This window comes from Symphalangus syndactylus, chromosome 10 (genome assembly GCF_028878055.3).
Source record: "Symphalangus syndactylus isolate Jambi chromosome 10, NHGRI_mSymSyn1-v2.1_pri, whole genome shotgun sequence".
In the NCBI taxonomy this organism is placed as follows: domain Eukaryota; kingdom Metazoa; phylum Chordata; class Mammalia; order Primates; family Hylobatidae; genus Symphalangus; species Symphalangus syndactylus.
In genome coordinates this window covers 9,732,379-9,747,988 of record NC_072432.2, presented here as the reverse complement: position 1 = coordinate 9,747,988, position 15,610 = coordinate 9,732,379, and the positions used below count along the sequence as shown (strand labels likewise).

General features: G+C 39.0%; 1 long non-coding RNA gene across 1 annotated transcript in view; it reads right to left on the bottom strand.

Moving 5' to 3' along the window:
* The window catches only part of LOC129491685 (uncharacterized), a 32,118-nt gene extending 16,906 nt beyond the window's left edge, over window positions 1–15,212 (bottom strand). The window contains exons 1-2 of the long non-coding RNA XR_008660587.2: window positions 14,981–15,212; window positions 9,177–9,279 (exon numbers count right to left, since the gene is read on the bottom strand). This is a non-coding gene — a long non-coding RNA (uncharacterized lncRNA). The remainder of the gene's footprint in view (window positions 1–9,176; window positions 9,280–14,980) is intronic.
* Between the last annotated feature and the right edge of the window lie 398 nt (window positions 15,213–15,610).

Below are 15,610 nucleotides of genomic sequence, written 5' to 3'. Positions count from 1 at the left end.
TATGCACCGTATTTCTTTCATTCTTTATTCATCTAGTCTAAGCTGCTATTGTTACACCTATTGATTTTTTCAATTGTTTTGCTTTTTGTGTTTGGATTTCAATTTCATTATTTTTAAAATGTTTAATCATTTTTATATGCTCATGCTCTTTACTCTTATTTGTAATGACATCTTTTGTTTCTTTAAACATATTTAACATCTTTCTAATGTGTCTAAAAATTTCAATATATAGTCTCCAAAGATCTTTTGCTCTGGTCTGTTTTTCCTTTTTGCTCTTGTCTCAGTACTGTGCTTTACTGTGTATCTTGTGATAGATACTCTTTTTAACTGTAAGCTCACCTTTCTTAGAGGGTATCAGTGGAAGAACTCTGCAGCATGGGTGGAGGTGTCATTCCCTCCCCAGGGTTTGCATTGTTTCAACTTGCACTATAAACCTGGGACCACAATAAATTCTCTTCCTAAGGTGTTTACTTTTCTATAGAGGTAGTGTGAATCCAGTACTTAATTTCATATGTGGATTAGCTTTTTAAATAAATTTTAGGAGGAAAGTTTATGCTTCCCTCCAACCTGGGCCAAAGCCCTTTGCAGTTCTGTTCTGTGGAGCACGTTGACCCCCCGCATGCATTATGTTCCCGGGCACATCATTATACTCAGGTGTCCTATTAGATGACACAAACTGGTCACAGCCTTTCTTCATTTTCAGTTTTTAAAATAAAAACTCATTTTTACCAAGTTTTAGAGTATATCTAAGAGTGAAATTCAGATCCAATGTTTACACTTGCTCTTTCAGTTTCTCAGAATGCCACATTTTCATGACACCTGAGGAATGAATGCTGTGTGTGTGTGTGTGTGTGTGTGTAAATTTCCTTTCAGAACTGTAAGTTGTTTTTAGTGGAATGGTTTTGTTTGGGATATCTGAAACCTGTGGTTTATATATACATGTATGTTTTAACTAATACTCTTTTTGTTTGTTTGTTTTTCCCCCAGAGCTTCATGTCCACATTGGCCTTCCCTTTTAGACATGGATCAATGCTTCAGATAACTTCCTTTAATTCTTCATCAAGGTAACCTTTATCTAGCATTTCCAGATAAGACAAATTAATACATACAACACAAGGGTAAGTCAAGGTACTACTGTCCTCATCTAAAGAGACAGTGCCCAGGATTAAAATCCTGAGATTGAGTCCTATGCTTTTGACAGTCTTGTCATCTCCAAGAAATTTACTTTTTTTCTTTTGTAAAACCACAGTGTGGGGATCATGTGAGATAATGCGTGTGAAACAGCTCCTCTGTATGCAGTTTGCCCCACAAAGACAAGCTATTATGTTTTTCCAACTAAAGATCTTTTAGGGCCTAAAATGATGCAAGCCAAAGGCATAAATGATAGGGGCACTGGAAGGAATTATGTATATTGGTGAAAAAAGAGGGTTTTTTAAATGTTTGTTTTTTAGAGCACTGGGCTTTTGGTACCCCCTCTAAGTTGGTGTTTAGACTCTGTTGCCTTATTGCCTGCACACACGTGTGGAGGACATGGTTCACACCGTAACTGTATCTGTCCTCATAAATATTGTAACAGGAAATCGCCTTGTCATGTAGCTCCTTTCTCAGCAGCACAGAAATGGAATCACACGCCATCGTTAACTTCATTCCCAGAATTTTTTTGTAATAGCAGGACAGCTGTTCAGCATAACTTTTCCTGTTGCTTTTCAATTTATCGTGCATATGATAAAACAGATTTGGAAGTAAAGGCCAAGAAGCTAGTAGATGAACTTCATGAAATTCAATTTGATCATGCCATGAGCTTTTTTTTTCAATGGAGCACATTAGGTCTCACGGGTATTACCTTTGAGCTAGGCATCGGTTTCCAAACCTGGTTTAAAATACAACTTAAAAAATAAGCTGCAAAACAATCATTATCTGGAAAGCTGGTTTAAAAAAATCTTTCGATTTTCTCGTTGGTAACACGTGTTTGAGAAGAGAGCAGATCCCATTTTCATAACCCCATTACTTAATGTTGCCTATTTTGATACTAAAGTTTAATTCTCAAATCAAATATTCTAACACTGAGAAATAAAATATTCAAATATACCAACAGTGATATTTTACAAAACATCCAATCTCTTTTACCTTTATATTGCAAGGTAAAATATAAGAAAGTCTAAAACTCAGAATATTAAAGCTGGAGAGAATTTTAAAAAGTCATTTGTTTAGGTGTATAAATTAACCTAACCATGTGATCAATTATATTCATTTTATGTTTTAGCTTCACAAATTATCATTTTAAATACACGACTTCCATTTCTTGTATCTGCAAATAATGGCCGGAAGTGAAAAAAGTTGCAGCTGGAAAATATTTTATTAAACCACCAATTCTTTTCCGTGAAGTATTTCCAGAAAGCAGAATTTGCATTATTCTTATTTTTTAAAATGCCAAAGAACAACTAAGCTTCAGTCTCAGCTGGCTTCAAATACCTGTTTTTTAACCACATCTTTCCCTTTCTTTCTTTCTCTCTCTCCTTCCTTTGTTTCTTTCTTTCTTTTCTTTTTTCTTTCCTTCTTTCTCTTTCCCTTTTTCTTTCTTTCTTTTCTTTCTCTTTCTTTCTCTCTTTCTCTTTCTTTCTTTTTTTTATTAAGCATTTTGAATTCCATAAAGCTTCATTCCATGAATTTTAACTGGGGTAGATCCCAGAATACTGATTCAAGTGTTCTGAAAAATTACATTAACTTCAGGGTCCTATGATTTACCTGCTTTTCAAAAAGAACTGCTTCATTAATTACTATTTGTCCGTATCACTTTGAACATTATAGCAGTAGAGCAAGTAGGGCAATTTTCAGAAAAATATCTCAATCGAAGGCCCATTTCCAGGGGATGTTCATCGTTCAGATTTGAAGTGAGAACACTTTCTTTAAACAGGAGCTAACAGCAACATCTGACTCAACTAATCCTGAGGCTCAACGAACTCTTCTTCGTATTTTAGAAAGCGCACATTTTCCCTCCTTTTATTTCTCACTTCATAGAAATCTGAAGCCAAGCACACTGAGAAGAACTATTTTGTAATCATTTTGATTTGTCTATAAGCAGGAGGCTTGCAAAATCCCTTAAGAACTCATCCTCATAGATTTGTAGCTCAATTAAACAGATTCAATTAGTCAGGATAGGTGGGCTGAAGAGTACCAAGGGCTCAACTCCCAAAGATACTAAGATCTTATGCAATGTATTATTTTTAAAAAATATCTTGTTCCTTTGTACTGATACATTTTCTTCAAATCATATGGGAAGGAAACTACATCTCTGAGGTATGCTGTAACTATAGTTGAATTTCATAGCCCCAAATTTTCTTCGTATTTTTTCTCCAAGAACTTAAGTATAGGGTCAGGGGAGATAGGAAATACCCTTGTTATTTAATGGTTCAAAGACTGAATGATGTTTTAATCCATGCTGGCCAAATGACAAAGAAAAGGAAACTCACTTCGGGCACCACTGCCCCAAGTCTTTTCAGGGTATATTAAAATTATGGAAACTAATACATCTTTGAGCTCACACTTGGTCCCAGGTAAAGAGGTAACTTTTTGTGCTTTACATGTTAATTTTCTCACTGTTACTGTACAAGGTAATTCCCAAGAAGAAAAAAAGGCTTAGACATATTTATTTTAATGAAAGTAGGAAACAAATGGGGCAGTGGGAGTGAGGAGAGAGAGAGAGATGGGACAAAGAAGAGGAGAGAAGAGAGGAAAACTGGCTCAAGAGCCTAAAAGTGCACATTTAACTAATTAAACAACTCACCTAGGGTCACATGGCTAGTAGCATTGCCAGAATAAATATGTGGCTTTTTTGACACTAAAACCTATGGCTTGAAAACACTCACCACGTACTCAGGGCCCTGTGGCAGATGCTGATGTGATTTCCTTTTCTTTTTGGACACACAGCAAGATGCATTTTCCAGTCTCCCTGACAGTTAGAGGTGCTCATGTAGGCAAGCTCCTGCCAGTGGAATATGCCATCCCTTTCTGGTCTGGCCACTAAAGCCTTTTTCACCACATTCTCCCTCTTTCCCTATTGGGAGGCTGAAGGAAGACCTCAGAGCCCACGGAAGAGGTCATAAAGGAAAATAAAGCTACATAGTAGAAGGGTCCTGGGTCCCTGAAACATTATGCAGAAGGCTTTCTGGGAGCAGGTGCATGAAGTGCTATATGAGTAGGATGTGAGCTTCTATTGGGTGAAGCTTCTGTGCTTTAGGGGTCATTTGCCATAGGAGGTAGATGTGCCTGGCTAATACAAACACAAGTACAGTCAGGCATCACTTAATGATGGGAAAACGTTCTGAGAAATGTGTCATTAGGCAATTTCCCTCTTGTGCAAACATCAGACAGTGAACTTACACAAACGTAGACAGTACAGCCTACTGCACACCTAGGTGGCATTTTGTACAGCATGTGACTAAATACCAAAGGCAATTATAACATAACAGTACACATTTGTGTATCTAAACACAGAAAAGGCTATGGGTAAAAATATGGTATTACAATCTTATGGGACCACCATTGTATATACATTCAGTCATTGAACAGAATGTTGTTATGCAGTACATGGCGGTATACAGAGCAGTGCAACACACCTCAACCTCCTCCAGCCATATTTCTCCTACTTGACCGTAAAGTTTAATCAGATAAAATATGTCCTACCAGTGTCTTAGCCTCTCACAGATACCAATGCCTCCATCTCTAAGGGCTGAATCCTAAATATTTCCTACCCAGAGGAAGGGGATGAGGGAAATTCTGAGCCCTCTGCAAACCATGTTATGTGGGTAGTTGCCTATTTATGTACTGGAGGGGTAAGTCCTATTTGCGTTCCATTCAATTTTCTGTCAACAGTTAAAAAGAAATAATTAGAAAAACAGAGAAAGTGACAAGTCTATTAGATTCTTTTTTTTTAACTTTTTTTTATTATACTTTAGGTTTTAGGGTACATGTGCACAATGTGCAGGTTTGTTACATATGTATCCATGTGCCATGTTGTTTTGCTGCACCCATTAACTCTTCATTTAGCATTAAGTATATCTCCTAATGCTGTCCCTCCCCCCTCCCCCCACCCCACAACAGTCCCCGGAGTGTGATAGGCCCCTTCCTGTGTCCATGAGTTCTCACTGTTCAGTTCCCACCTATGAGTGAGAACATGCAGTGTTTGGTTTTTTGTCCTTGCAATAGTTTACTGAGAATGATGGTTTCCAGCTTCATCCATGTCCCTACAAAGGACATGAACTCATCATTTTTTATGGCTGCATAGTATTCCATGGTGTATATGTGCCACATTTTCTTAATCCAGTCTATCGTTGTTGGACATTTGGGTTGGTTCCAAGTCTTTGCTATTGTGAATAGTGCCACAATAAACATACGTGTGCATGTGTCTTTATAGCAGCATGATTTATAGTCCTTTGGGTATATACCCAGTAATGGGATGGCTGGGTCAAATGGTATTTCTAGTTCTAGATCCCTGAGGAATCGCCACACTGACTTCCACAATGGTTGAACTAGTTTACAGTCCCACCAACAGTGTAAAAGTGTTCCTATTTCTCCACATCCTCTCCAGCACCTGTTGTTTCCTGATTTTTTAATGATGGCCATTCTAACTGGTGTGAGATGGTATCTCACTGTGGTTTTGATTTGCATTTCTCTGATGGCCAGTGATGATGAGCAGTTTTTCATGTTTTTTGGCTGCATAAATGTCTTCTTTTAAGAAGTGTCTGTTCATATCCTTCGCCCACTTTTTGATGGGGTTGTTTGTTTTTTTGTTGTTAATTTGTTTGAGTTCATTGTAGATTCTGGATATTAGCCGTTTGTCAGATGAGTAGGTTGCAAAAATTTTCTCCCATCCTGTAGGTTGTCTGTTCACTCTGATGGTAGTTTCTTTTGCTGTGCAGAAGCTCTTTAGTTTAATTAGATCCCATTTGTCAATTTTGGCTTTTGTTGCCATTGCTTTTGGTGTTTCAGACATGAAGTCCTTGCCCACGCCTATGTCCTGAATGGTATCGCCTAGGTTTTCTTGTAGGATTTTAATGGTTTTAGGTCTAACATGTAAGTCTTTAATCCATCTTGAATTAGTTTTTGTATAAGGTGTAAGGAAGGGATCCAGTTTCAGCTTTCTACATATGGCTAGCCAGTTTTCCCAGCACCATTTATTAAATAGGGAATCCTTTCCCCATTTCTTGTTAGAATTTTAAATTTTCTAAAGAAGTTTCTAACACATCAGATGATGTTTATCTAGGTCTTTAGATAAACATGTGTTCTCTTGCTGACTATTTAAAATTAAACTGACATACCAATAATATCAGATATTTTCCTGAACAGTCCATTTTATTTATTTATTTATTTACTGAGACGGATTCTTGCTGTGTCGCCCAGGCTGTAGTGCAGTAGCTTGATCTTGGCTCACAGTAACCTCCACTTCCCAAGTTCAATCGATTCTCATGCCTCAGCCTCCCAAGTAGCTGAGATCACAGGCATGCACCACCATGCTTGACTAATTTTTGTATTTTTAGTAGAGACAGGGTTTCACCATGTTGGCCAGGCTGGCCTAGAACTCCTGGCCTCAAGTGATCCGCCCACCTCGGCCTCCCAAATTGCTAGGATTACAGGCATGAGCCACCACACCTGGCCCTGAACAATCCATTTTAAACAATATATCTGAAGGATGTATTTTCATTTCTAAAGGGACATTCATACTTAAAAATAGGCAAAGACAACAAGGATGACTAGGCTGATCTCTCCTAGGAAAAAAAAATATAGCCAAAGTCATGAGGAGTGGAAAAAAATGATTACCACAAGTTACTGGGGTTAAAAGCACTATCACTCAAGGCAGCGTATTTTTAAAATTCAGGTGTATTCAGGAGATTGTCTAGTTTATTACATTATCAAGATATCCCTTCACTAGATCACCCTCAAATCCTTTATCTGACAAGACAGTCTGCCCTTGAAGGTTTTTATAAAATTGCTTAAATCTTAATCCCATATTTAGTGGAAAATAAAACATTCTCCCACATTTACAAGAATTCTCTGGAAAATTGGGGTGGAGTCTAATGAGATTGCTGTACTGAAGGCTATGGTACTTGTCTGGTATACTTATAACTCCCTTTATTCAGTGTATTTACAGATGTCAGGTTCAGTGAATCATTTGTATTTAAGGATACAAAAATATATCAGGGAAAAATGAAGTTGTAGAAATACAATTTGCTGCTTTTGTCATTGCATTTCATAGACCCTAAACAAAATTAACATAAACCAAAAAATATTAAGGGTGTGGGAAGTGTTTCTGATAAGATCTGTGAAATTTAAAAGGCCAGTCCCTAAGACATAGGGGCGCTGGGCCACCTCGTAAATCTGCACTTCAGAGCGTCGCCACTGACATGGTTCTGCTGCCAAAGGAACCTATACTTGTTAATTTTCAATGTCAAATTCCACATTTCTGGATGGAACATGAATGGCTCACATTGGAATAAAGGTTCTATAACTACAAACGTCTTTCTTGTTTTATAACCAGGCAGGCAGGCAGGTAGGCAGGCGAACAGAATGGGCTACTCAAATTCCACAGTTCTGCATCGGGAACCTTGCGTGGAGAAAGAGAACGTAGAGGTGGTTTATTTTTGTCTTCACCTGACAAGGATCCTGAGCCTGTGGAGAGTTGAGGGCTGTGCCCAAGACTTTGCTGGAGGCTTCACTTTAGCTAAAAGAGAGGTCTCCTAATTCCCACTTCTTTACTGTGCTTAATTTACCTGGAGATGAATGGTGGAAGTTAGATTACAAAGACTGGAAGATTGAATGGATATTAAATCACCAGGTCTTCAAGGAAACAGGGAAGAATGCTATGTCTTGAACTTATAATCTGAGAAGGTAATTCAAGCATGGAGAACACCAATGAGGCACTTCCACTGCTTCGTTGCATGTCCCTATGCCACTGCTACGCAGCGGCAAGCCGTAGGAATAAAAATTGTTAGGAGAATATAAATGATCATGTAGCATCGTTTTCTCAGCTGCAGACTTTATCTCATCATGCAGCATTTAAGATCCTTTTCACTCTGCGTCAGATTGGGTTCCTAGTTCCCATTCGACGTGCCCTCCTGTTTGAGACATGCAGTCGAGCCTGATGGCTCACAAACTTAGGTCCTCACATCAGCCGCATCAACATCCATGCAGAACTTGGTAGAAGTGTCATGCTTAAGGTACTTCCTGAGAACTGTGGAATCAGAAACACTGGGAATGAAGCCCAACAGTCATTTTTTTAACAAGGCCTTCCAGGTAATTTTGATACATGTTAAAGTGTGAGAACCACTAACTCTAGCCTATTGATACTGTCTTTTTAAATACTATCCCCAGCCAGGTGCGGTGGCTTACGCCTGTAATCCCAGCACTTTGGGAGCCAAGGTGGGCGAATCACTTGACCCCAGGAGTTTGAGATCAGCCTGGGCAATGGGTGAAACCCTGTTTCTACTAACAAAATACAAAAAACAGAGAAATAGCCAGGCATGGTGGGCGGGTACCAGCTCCTCGGGAGACTGAGGTAGGAGGATTGCTTGAGCCTGGGAGGTCGAGCCTGCAATGAGCTGTGTTTGAGCCACTGCAGTGTAGCCTGGGCAACAGAGCAAGACCATCTCACAAAAAAGAAATTAAAAAATAAACACTACCCCCAATAATTACTTATTTTATATGTAGCTTATTTTAGTTATTTTCATCTGAGCAAACTTAGAGTACGTTGTATATGTACAGTATTATTCTAAGTATTTTAGAAATAGTAACTAATTTAATCCTCTAACAGCCCTATGACATAATAGCTATATCATTTCAATCTTGCAATGGAGGAAACAAGCACAGAGTAGCTGGTGGAAGATGTGAGTCCCATGCTGGGAAGCCTGGCTCCCGAGCCACCCGCTCACACAGGATACTAATAAGACCACTCATGACCAGCCCTCAGCTCACTCTAGGCTACCCTTCTCAACCCTCACTTTGAATATGCATTTGTTATTTCTACCACTCATCATCCACCTTAATTCTTGCAGCAAGAACTTTCCAGCAGTCCCCGGGGAACACTTCCTCTAATCCCTTGCTAACTAAAATGAAGTGAGGCATCAGCCCAGCAGCGGCAGTGCCCCCCAGAGGTGTTAGAAAGGCAGAACTTCAGGCTCTACCTTGGAGCTGCTGAATCTGAATCTCATTTAACAAGATCCTCAAGAGAAGCAAATGCACTGCCCTACCACAGTCTTCTTAACATTATTCCAGGGACAAGTCCATCTGCAGGATGCAGAAATGAGTTGATCTGGGGGAATTTGATCAGCAATAATCAATCCCTCTAGCCACAGGAACTGGTGCCTGATAATAACATAATGCAAAGCAAGGCAATAAGGTGAGTGAAACTTGAGGGGCATGATTTTTTTGTGCGTGTTTTTGGAGGAGAGAGTTTCCCTGTTACTCTAGACTGGATGCCTCCGTGACGTGAAACTAAAGATGCCAGACTCCACCATATAGAGCAGGGGATGGAGCCAGTCAGGTGATATGGAGCCCAAGACAAAGACAGGCCCTGCAGCACCTTTGCCTGGTGCCAGGTTTTTCTTTTAACTTTTTAGTTTTGTGAGTCAATCATTTTCCTTTTTTACTGAATGCAGGTTGAGTCATGTTTTTGTTTCTGGGTCACATGCAGTAAGACATAGATACCAGTACAACGTCTGCTCTACTCATTGGGTGCTTTATTAGCCCTCACCCAGGGCTGTTAATAAACACCTGTGTAGGTGTTTTTATCTCTGCAGATAGACTGTAAGTTCCTTGAGAGGATGATACTACCTTCTACCTTTTTATTTATTTATTTATTTTTGGTAACTGCTATGATGCTTTGTAGAGTACAGAGTAGTGAACAAGTTATTTTATAGTGATTAAAGAAGAATGGGTATAAGAACATTAATTTGCAATGTTTAAAATGGTCAGAGGAGGGAGGACATTTAGTTCATCAAATATTCATTGGACGCTGTCCAGGGCCATGGACTAGGCTGTGCATTGGTGATGCAGAGGTGGTTAAACTATGACTCCAGATGTCAAACATACTACAGCATCATGGGGGAATCACAGTAACTTTTTAATAATTTTCAACGGATATAGGATAATTCATAGCACTCTTATGCTGTATACACAGGAGACATTATTTCATAGCTGAAGGTAGAAAGCAGATTGATTAAGCAACTTAAGGAGTATGATGAGTAAAAATCAAAAGTGGATTTGAATCCAAGTGAGTTTGATTAGAAAGACAACTTCCCCCACTACACCAGTAAACCATTATGAGTTTTTAATTTCTTAGTTTGTTTTTACCATTGCATGGCTAAAGCTTGGCTTCAAAAAGTTCCCCTTTTTAGTAAATTGTAGAATTTTTATCTATGAGAATGCTTGTCTATGCAAGCATTTCCACGTGTATTTAAATCCTCTTGGCTAAAATTTATCTAATTGGAATAGTTAATAATGTTCAATGCATTACTCAACATACTGCATGGCGTCATTAGTTGAGAGCTGTGTCCTTAAATGAGGCGAGTTCTTCCCCTACTGAGCATGTGTATCAGCTCTGCCCCCACAGACTCACTTGTCCTGTATGTCATAAAAGGAGGAGCTCATAAACTCTGGATGAAGACAGGATCCCTGGTATCTTGTGATTTCCTGGACTCACCTTTTGTCTATTTAACTTTTTCACTATATCCTACTCATACTAACACCAGAGTATTTTAATATTCTTCAGATTCCGGCCCCGGCTCTTCAATACTTACATCATGTTCTTTTTAATTTGATGACAGGATTTGATGTTGTGTTCTTCACAGCCTCTAGCTAACCTACTGACTTGACTTGGAAAATCTCTGGAGTTTTGACTCACTATCAGCTATAGGTATGAGCTTGGGTGTAATTTTAAAGATATTTTCTATACCACTTAATAATTCCATCATCTTGGCAAGTAAGCTCTCTAGTTAAGGGAACATATAATCTTAAAATGTCCAAGTTTAATCATATGTCTACAATTGTTAAAATACCATATGTATGGGCTTAGATTTTCAGTTTTAACACGAAAGAACTTGGAAGCTGTCACTCTGTCCTTACAATAAGAAAAATCTGGAAAAACTGAAAACAAACAACTTCATAAGACCCATCAGAGAACTGAGGTTGCGAAGAAAACTACAGCACCAATATCTGGAGAGACAAGTTCACCTGGAGAGACACAGCCCAGAGGTGCTCACCTGGAACAGAAGCTGCCAGAGCCCTGAGGGGTAGGAAAACTGGCACGGTCATCGGATGACCTGCGGGAGGCTAGTGTCCAGCGTGGTGCTGCAGTCTTAGGGGAGCTCACACTTTCGTGGGCTTTACCTCCAGGAACCCACACTTCTCACAGTGAAAATCAGAGAAACATCCCCTCTTGGTCATTTCAGCAGGGAGATAAAAGTAATCATTGTAAAACACATAACTTTTTCCATAAAAAAGACCTACACACTAGGGAAAAAGATGCTGCCAAAGCCATATCCCCATGAGGGAAGGGTATTCCTCCAAAACCCACAAGCAATAGCAGTGAGGACTTCAAGGAAATAGATGGAGAATATTGAGGCCGTAGAAGGAAGAAAGGATAGTGGAGAGAAAAAAGCTACACCACTGGAGAGACACTTGTGAAAACTACATTTCCAAGACACTGTCTCCTGAAACACTGATTTGTAAAGGGAAGATGGTACAACACTCCCCTCCTCCTCACCTCCCCACCACGCCCGTAATATAATAACAGTGAATTACAGACAGATGCACTGCAAGGCACAGGCTCTATCTGAGAGATGAAGGGTTGAATTTTCCATGTGGCATAACAGTCCTCAAGGTGCATCCATTGAGGGTAAAAATACATGTGACAAAACCTGATGGAACTGAAGAAAGAAACACACAAATGTACTGCTACAGTTGGAGACTTCAACACCCCACTTTTTGTAACTGATAGATTAAGCAGACAGAAAATCAGTAAAGATATGGTTGAACTGAAGAGCACTATCAATCAACACGTACAAATTGACATATATAGAATACATTTGTAACAGTGGAATACACAGTCTTTTCAAGTTCACAGGAAACATTCACCAATATAGACCACGTTCTAGTCTAAAACGCACTCCTTAACAAATTTAAAACAATAGAAATCAAACAAAGTATGTGTTTAGAACACAGCAGAATTAAACTAGAAATCAATAGCCAAAATATAGCTGGAAAACCCTCCAAATATATGACAGTTAAACAATATATTTCTAAATAATTTACAAGTCGAAGAAGTCTCAAGAAAAGTTAAAAAATATTTTTAACTAAAGGAAAATGCATCTTATATAATGGATGGAGTATGGTAGAAGTGGTTCTTAGAGGGATTTTATAGGATTGGATGCATACTTAGAAAAAAAACCTGCAATCAATAACATAAGCTTCCACCTAAGAAATGAAGAAAGAACAATGTAAGCCTATAGCCAGCCATAGAAAACACATAACACACACTAGAGCACAAGTCAGTGAAGCTGAAAACAAATGATGGAAAAAAATTGGCAACACAAAAAGCTGCCTGGTTCTTTGAAAAGATCAGTAAAATCGCAACACCTCAAGCCAGGTTAAATGAGAAGAAGTTTTTTAAAAAACAGAGAGAGAGAGAAGGCAAAATTTACAAATACCAGAAATCAAGTAAGACTTACTACTGATTCTATGGAGATTAAAATGATATTAAAGGAATACTATGTACAACTCTATGTCATACATTTGATAATATAGATGAAATGGATCTATTCCTTAAAAGGCACAAACTACCAAAACCCACAAAAGGAGACCTATGTAGCTTGAATAGTGCTATATGTGTTAAAGAGGTGGAATTAATAGTTAATAACATTAAAAAAATCAGTCCCAAAAGGTTTCACTGGTGAATTCCATGAAATATTTAATGAAGAAGAAATACTAGCTCCCTAGCACAGAGCTAGGAGATTGGAGGCCTGGGTGGATTCCCAATCCCAGAGTTCACACACCACAGTCCACCAGGGAAGTCATTTAATCTCTCTTACCTTAGCCCACTTAACCATAAAGTGGAGGGACCATGTAAAAGAGGATTGTAGGTACCATAAAATAAAATACTATATATGAAGGATCTATTACAGTGTGGTGTACATGGTAGCTGCCCAATAAATTAAAGAAATGATTAGAATGAATGGGTTTTACTCATGATGTGATCATTTAGTTTTCATACTACCTCTGTTACTATATCTGATGGTGATGTTTGCTTTTACTTTGAGCACAAATCCACATTAACTGGCACAACAGCGTGATAATAGTTACCTTTTTCCCAGCCCTTCACCTCTGCAGGGACTTCTCATGTTAGTTGACAGTGTGGGCGGCAGGTGTTCTTGTCTTCATCTTCTCTGTTGAAAGCTGTGCACCCCCCCAAGCTCTAACACTTTACTTTACTTGATCCTGTTTCCTGTCATCCCCCCAAATAGTTGTCTGTGTGTTTATTGCTTCCCCAAGCAGAATGTATGTTTCATAAACAGCAGCTTTGTTCTCTTTTTTTCCTCTGTAAGCTGGAGCAGTGTGCAGCGTGATGCATGTGCTCAGTGCACGGCTGCTTAAATGAGAGGACACACACATCAACTCCCCTTATACAGAGGAGGAAAAGGAGCTTTGTAAAAAGACATGGCAGTAAACCTCCCTTCTGAGCCTGTAGCTCATGCCTTTGCATGTTTCAGCAAGAATGAAGAATATCAGTCAAGAGTTTCCACGTTACGCCTGCCAGGGCTATACCCTGGGTGTTTACAGGGTCGAGGACACTGAGACCAATATAACAGGTAGATTGACTGTGATAGAAAAGACGCCTCAAATTCAATTTATTCAAGTCTAAGAAATGAAATCTCATTCAGTTTCAGGCCTCATCAACAGCAGGGAGAACCACAAATCACAAACTTCTTTTGCACTGGGAAAGGTGTTGCCATGGGAACAGGGCTGCTGGCCATTTGGCCATCTCACTCATCTCTAGAGGAAGGCAGGTGAGGAAGGTAAGAGAGTCACAGTCAGGTAGGAAGGCAGGTGATAAGATCCAAGGAAGATGGGAGATGTACTTCTACCATGTGTCATGTTGGTAGCAAATGTAGTAAGAATTAAAATGTCACCATCTGATCCACATTACATCTGAATAGAACATCATCTAGCAGAGTTTCCTTGCGTCTATATGATTATAGGCTGTGTTGACATCAAAGAGATATAATAAAGCATATTGGTCTAACAGAACATATTATCATAGAATAAATATATGCATTTCATTTAAATGAAGAGTCCTAAAAAATGAACAGGGGACAGATTCTAAGTGGCTAGGTTTATGCCCATGCTAAGATCACCAAAGCTCCTAACCTCTAGGAGATGGGAAATCATGAGTCTCATAGCCTGGCAGGCTACAGTCTAACAAGACTGGCTTCATGCATATATATTGAGCTTTTGATGGTGGTCAAGCATCCCAAGCCATGGACCCTGTTGATACTAAAAATGTGATGACACCCAAAAGCAGTGCGAAATCAGTAGGAAAAAGATTTGAATAAAATGACCAACCCACTGATATCCAGGGACAAGACCAAGACAGTTCCTACCCTAACACAGTGACAAATAGGTGCTAAGTGGCCATCGTTCCTTTCCTATCTTGTTGGTCTTTCCTGTTGACAAATACCTGTTTAAAGGATGTTTTAATGTTTTCCTCAATAGGCTCTGCGAAATAAAACCCAAATGGGAAACAGTTCTAGCATATGATCCTATGTAAATTAACAGCAGCAAAAAGGAAGGAAAGAAAAGAAATAAACCCTCCTTAACACCTCCTTTCATTCATGTTTCCTCATATTTTCCCTTAGTACTTCAATAGAGTAGCAGTAGAAATACAATGATTTATGAATGCCATGGGGTGAATTCTTGAAGTAATAACACTTACCACCATGGAGTTCTCAGATTTCTTTTCCACACAGGAACTCTGAGAGCAAAGAAAATTGCTGGACTCTCACGGCCAGGCATTTCATTGTATAGTTCTGGCAACGTGACCCTAATGAGAAGAAGTCCATACTTCAGTTTTGTTTTAGAATTCAGTGACAGTTTGATTGTGGGCTCAACCTCTTCTGCTTCCATTGGAATGTGAGTTACTTGCTGAATTAATGAGCAAAAGCATTAGGGCTTTGAGCCTGTTCTGCGCTTTCCTAGTTCCCTTCATTTTATTTTCAGTGGTTTATTTTATTTTTGTATCTTGATCCAAAATTCATTTGCATGTGATTTTTGTGCACACTAAGATCATCCTGAAGAACATGGACTTGTAAAACACTGGGAATCAATTACCCTCAGGAAATCCGTCGACTTGGTGAGGTGTGTCCTTTACAGTTAGTTACTATGAAATTCCCCTTTTCTAAAAATCCTGTCATTAAACCCCATGATGACTTTCCGTTGCTCACTGCTGATCTTTTGCCTCTCAGTAAGCATGAAGAACACTTTCTCTTTCTTGCTGTGAGTTAATGCTATTTATATTTTAGAAATGCCAGATTCCTTCACAAGTCACTTGAGACTCGGTAGCAAG